Genomic DNA, 6,000 nt, shown 5'->3' with positions numbered 1-6,000 from the left:
CACCACTGCAAAAGTGAGAGGGGAGTGCCAGGTGGACCCCAGCTTGGGTCTGTGCTGATGGGGCAGGAGTGGAGAATTAAACCCCCTCCCTGGCCAGATCCCCTGAAGCTACTGCCAGGGTTGTCCATGTCCCCCCTCTTCTTCCTCCCCCCACCCCAGCACAGCTTCCCTGCAGCTGAGGGTGCTCTCTAGCACCGCCCCCAGCTTCTGGCTTAAGCCACTGCAGGCATGTGCCTGTATTTCCTGAGTATCTATTCACTTGCAGAACAGTTCAGTCTAGGCAGGTTAGATTAACCTGCGAAGATTGAATCAATTCAGGCTCTGGCTTTTTGAATGTCTGTCCCTAACACTGGTGGCTGCTTGGCCCCTGCTCTGCTCTTGCTTCTCAGGCTTGCTCCCCTTCACCTCACCTGCCATGCCTTGTTCCAAGGTTGTTTCCATCCTTGGAAAGGGAGACTGCCCCAGAGATCCCTGATCCCATGCTACTGTTCAGGTGTCACTACTGAGTGCAGTACATGACTCCAATTGACCCTTACACCATGCCCATGCCTCACAGATGTTGCTAATCATGCTCTGTGTCCCATTCAATAAGTGTCTCTCTTCAGGGGCATCGCAGCACCCTGTGTCTGCATATCTCTGACCCTATGTCAGCTCTAAGGCTGCCTTCTGTTAACCCCTGGGAGAGTAGAGTCTCCCTCTGCTGCTTGCTCAGGGCCAGGATGTCAGCAGCTAGGATGAGACTGCCTACCCCAGCTCTGGCCTTGGGCTTATCTCCTGGTTAAGCCCCATCAGGTGCTTCCCATCTTGCTGACACAGCTCCTTCCAGAGCCTTCGCCCTTCTTAAAGTTGTTACCTGTTAAGAACACCTGATAAACCTTTACACGTGACACACCATAGTTCTGTAGCATGCCCTTTTCTCTTTAAATTTCCCCACTTACTCTGCTAGTCAGGAAGTAGACTCTGCCATTGACTGAATATGACTGTAGAATGGCTATCTAACTGATTAAGGTGCTTGTGTGGGCCTCCAAATTATAGCCTCTCAACAGTTTGGCTGTCTGTAACAGGTTATCTTCATGGTATCTATAGATGATGCAGGGAAGTGTTAATATCCCCATCTTAGGGAAAATTTAGCCAAAGAGAAACTAAGTGGCTTGTTCAGTGTTTCAAGAGGCAGTCTGTGATGGAGAAGGCAAGAAAAGCGGCATCCCTGGGTACTTAGATAGAAGTCTAGCAACTGGACTGTCCTTCATCACAAAGGTACCTCAATTTTTAGTGCCAAAATTCTATATGTCAAGTCAATGCCAACCACTTAAGTTCTGATCCTGCAAAGGTCTCTGACTGACCTCCAATGCAAACAAAAAGCTAATTTCTTGGTCAGGCTCCTACTTTATGGAGAACACCTGAGGTTAAGAACCCATAAAGTATTACTAAGGGGGAATAGGGTGGGATTGCTCTCTATTTAGTGAGACTGTAACGTGCTGCTGACTTCATACCATCATTTTGTTGCATAAGGGCAATTGCATTGGTATCTTTCCTTTGTTTTTTTGGCAGTGACAGTGATCACTACTTTATAAAGTGCTGTTGTAGAGGTTGGTAGAATCTGTTAATTCTTAAAATACATTTCTAGCATCTCTAAGATTCTTGTATACTTTTTTCTCCCTGGATATTTACTGGTTTTTTGCTTGGTATTTTTCTTAACAATATAGTTCTCCTGTGTTTCTTTTTCTGTCAGATGGGCATGCTTAGTTTGATTTGTGATATTGGGCAGTTGTATAAGAGAGGTTTGTGATTTGTAGTTTGATGTCACTATTCCACACCTTAGCTGTGCTATGTTTTGGGGCTAAATGAGTTCCCTAGATTGTCAACTCCACTACTGCAGAAGTTGAGATCTATAGGAGATGGAGCTTTGTATTAGATTAGTGGTGTTCAGCCCCCATCTCATGTCCCTATCCAGCCTCCAGTGCAATGTCATCCATGGGCCGTGACTCTGCGCACTAGATTGGGCCTGTGGGGTAGTACAGGACCTGATCCTGGTGTGCAGGGTCAGGCAGGGGCAGTGCAGAGCCCCTGGAGCACAATACCCATACATGGGAATGGATGGAGATGGCACAGGGCTCCTAGAGCCTGATCCCAACGTGTGGGACCAGGCAGAGGTGGGATGGCACCCTCAGAGCCCAATCCTGGCACATGGGGTCTGATCTGGCCCAGAGACTGGGCCGACACCTCTCAACTGGCTGGTGGGGGCAAAGGATTGAGTGCCACTGTAGTAGATTACAATTGCTTACATTATGCTGATATATGATCTTTATATTTATTTAGCCAGGACCTTTGATTTTTGTGACACTTTTTTCATTCCCCCCCTCCCCTCCCCTCTCCAGGCTCTTAAGATGAGTATATATTTAGGCATGTTTGATTTTATTCATAGCTCCTGTGTATATTGTAGGGTAGAACTAGGAAAGATTATTAAATGCTTAACTTGAATATTATTCAGGGAATTTAGAGCTGGTTATAACTACTACTCTCTTGATAATTTTGCGTAACACCAATAATAACTTTTAAAACATTATATAACTCAACACTCTTCCATCTTAACCAGCTTCTAACAAGGTCTGGCCACCCACAGTGGATGGGAACATATACAAAAGCTATTTTCTAACTCCCTTTATGTATTAATAGCAGTACCTGTTATCCTGACCCTTTTGGCATTCAGAGCAGAGACCAGGCAAGGGAGCATCTTGATAAAAGTTCTCTGTAGTTTGAACTCTGCCTGACAGTAGTAGGTCCACCCAATCTCTCCTTTGGCTCAGGTGGGTCACTGAACCACCTGTCACATCATGAGTAATATTTTTAATGGTAGTCATTCCTGCTATAACACACTGAATAAAACAGGACTTATGTGTATGCTATAAATCCTTCACGGTTTAGAAAGTAGTTAATAGCTAAACACATCACAGCTAGAAGAGGTGATGTTGTGTAATGCTTTACATTTGTTATATGGGGTCAGGCTACAGATAAATCCTAGAGAATTGCTCTTTTTGAATACTTAAGGCAGATGATCCAAAGATAGGTCTAGAAAAAATTCTATTTGCTTCAAAAATATACTACTATGCAATATGTGCTCAGTGTATTTATGCATACACGGGGTGCATTTATTAAGTAAGCAGTTTTGTGTAGCAACACTGGCATGTAGCTATTTGCATTTAACTGGAGCATGCTGCTGCCTTCCAGCAGAGCATCGTTACTGACCTTTTACTCCCATGAATACAGCAATGTAAAAGATTAACTTAACAGCAGCATAATGTTCTTAGGTGCTGCCACCTTGTGGAAGTTCCCTGTAAGCTTTTTTGTCAGGAGAACCCAGATTTCCTCTCAATCCCTGACCTCAGAACTGCTAGAGAAACGCTAGCTTTTGTTTTCAGTTTCCTGTTTAGAATCTCTAAGGGAGTGAACATGCAGGATAATAGGAATGTATTACACAAAGACTCTTTCTGAGGACAGGTAAAGCCTTCAGACTAAAGGAGCTTGATGTACAAATGCATCTAAGATGAATTTGGTCCAGAAATTTGAGCAGATGAAAAATTTTATAAGAAAGCCTCTGTTTCTGGACATGAGGGCTAGGGACAGACATTCAAAAAGCCTGAGCCTGAATTGATTCGATCTTTGCAGGTTAGTCTAACCAGCCTAGGCTGAATCATGTAACCACACAGACATCCCCTCTGGATTGAAAAAATGCAGGCACATGCCTGCAGTGGCTCCGGCTAGAAGCTGGGGGGCACTAGAGCAGCCCTCCCTTTCATTCCACAGTACTGAGCTGAGGCAGGATGCTCTGATTAAGGAGGGTTCCCCACCCCTTCTTGCTGGTCAGCAAGGGAGCCAGCAGGGGCTTACACAGCAGTTATCACCTCATTAGTAAAAACAAAAAGATCTCTCAATTTTTCAAGCTCTTCTTAAACAACTTTTTCCAAGGAAGGAATGGAGGAACGTTACCAGCTACCTGTTGATTAGCTCCAAAGAGCCGTTAGCCACTGTCCTTTGTCTTGTCTCCCACAGCATGGACCGTAGCCAGTACATGATCTGCTAGCTAATGCTGAGAGGTGTCTGTGTAAGGCAGAGGGGTCCCTGCTTGAGCAGGGAGTGGTGGTGTGTGTGTGTGGGGGGGGGGGGCAGGGAGCAGGAGGAAGCCAGGCAGATGCCCTGTACCTGCAGCCAGGGAGCAGAGGGGAGGGGCCAGACCTGCTGGACTGGAGCAGAGGGCAGAGCCCTGCTTAGTAAAGCATCTGGGATTCTGGGAGACTCTGATTTTAACTTAAACCAGGAAGGGGTCTGAGATAGACAATGCATAAACTGGTTTGACCCAAATCAGTTGAGTCTGATACTACATTCAACCAGGTTTATCTCAAACTGGTTTCAGCCATTTTCAAACTGGTTCACGTGCACTGAACATCTGTTCTGTTCTGTTCCAGGTTCAAACAAGTTTTTGATCACGTAAACTGGTTTATGTGTAATGCCTGTCCCTAGCTGGGGAGATGAGGATGTTTCACTGAATGAATCAGACAGAGCCACAATTCAACTTATACAGTGTGCCGTATTGAAAAATTGGGGATGGGGCTGGGTTTGGCACTTGGCTGTCACAGCCCTGTCCCCTGCTGGCAGAGCCAGTTGTGCCACTCGCAGGGGATGGAGCCATGCCAGTGAAGCACCAAGCCTAGCCCCAATTTATACATTATGCCTATGGAAATCCTTACCTTTCAGATTGGAAAGTTGGGGGTTGATTTATACACCATGAAATATGGTAGGCTTCAAACTGAGGGTGGCAGGCTACCTTGGAGGAGTTATGAAATCTCCATCCCTGGAGCAAGTTGGACAGACACTTGACTGGGATGTTTTTAAACAAAATAATCCTTCCTAGCAAGGGGCTAATCTAGATGACTTTATGAGGTCTCTGTAAACCCTGATTTCCTAGGATTCAATGTTCCCTTTTTTCTGAATGAATAGTAGTAACATTACAGCTGTGAGCCACACTGAGGATGAGCACTGAGGATTAAATCCACTCTGCTTGCAAAATCTTAGAGAACGTAAATTCTCTATAGGTGAGCATAGGAGCCAAGTAAATTAAATCTGCTTCTCTAATCCAGTGCTGCAGAGCTACAGCACTACTCTTTTGCAACTACAGTTCCATTGTCCATATGACAAAATAGGTGCCACAGGTGCTACCTTAATTTTTTCAAAGTACCCATATATTTGTACAAATTCAGGGATGAGCACTTTTGAAAACCTGTCACTTAGTTGGCTGCCTATATGGAAGCTGAGATATTCTGAAATTTTGGCATGACCTACTCAGTTTAATGGAGCTAGAAACCTCTGCTGACCATATCAGCTTTCTTTTGTAGTTCATTTTTAACTGCCTCGGATACTCTTACCACATTGCAAGGATGTGCTCAATTATCCCTATGTTCAGACTAATCATGCAGATATTTACCATCCAAATTACTTTGACATGCCCACAGTACTGTGGCAGGGAAGTCTGGCACCTGGGGAAAAGCCCACAGTGGCAGCCCGCCCTCGCCCTGCACACAAATCTGCGGGGCACATGGCTCCCCCCCATGCTTGCCTGGGAGTGCAAGCTGTGGTGGGAGCCACCCTCCCCCCATCCCTGCATCCCCCCAAATGAGCCAATCATGGCTCCGTCCTGTGTCCTGCCCTGGCTGGGCAGCACCTGATGTGGGCAGCTTGCTCTGGAACCAGGGCAGAGCCACAATCTGTAGCCTGCATGCTCTGGGCAGGTGCACACAGGTAGGAGAGATTGTGGCTTTGCTCCTGCTCAAGACCAGGCTTTCACTGCTGCAAGGAGCCAGGGCAGAGCCACAATCCCTTGCCTGCATGCCCCTGCATGGAGCACTCAGGCTACAGATTTCAGCTCTGCCCTAGCTCCAGAGTAAGCTGCCCCCACTGCAAGATCCCAGCGGCTGCCTTGCTCTGCCATGTGCCCTGCCATACTGG

The 6,000-nt window shown here is 46.3% G+C and overlaps 1 protein-coding gene across 2 annotated transcripts in view; it reads left to right on the top strand.

Moving 5' to 3' along the window:
• The first annotated feature begins 981 nt into the window (after positions 1 to 981).
• The window catches only part of IPCEF1 (interaction protein for cytohesin exchange factors 1), a 126,631-nt gene continuing 121,612 nt past the window's right edge, over positions 982 to 6,000 (top strand). The window contains exon 1 of one of the 2 annotated variants that reach the window (XM_059714218.1): positions 982 to 1,257. The gene's annotated coding sequence lies outside the window, so the exon portion shown is untranslated. Of the gene's footprint in view, positions 1,258 to 1,485; positions 1,590 to 6,000 lie in introns of those variants that run through there. The other variant, XM_059714211.1, reaches the window with a different exon arrangement.

Source organism: Alligator mississippiensis, chromosome 1 (assembly GCF_030867095.1).
Source record: "Alligator mississippiensis isolate rAllMis1 chromosome 1, rAllMis1, whole genome shotgun sequence".
Taxonomy (NCBI): domain Eukaryota; kingdom Metazoa; phylum Chordata; order Crocodylia; family Alligatoridae; genus Alligator; species Alligator mississippiensis.
This window is presented reverse-complemented; position numbering and strand designations above follow the sequence as displayed.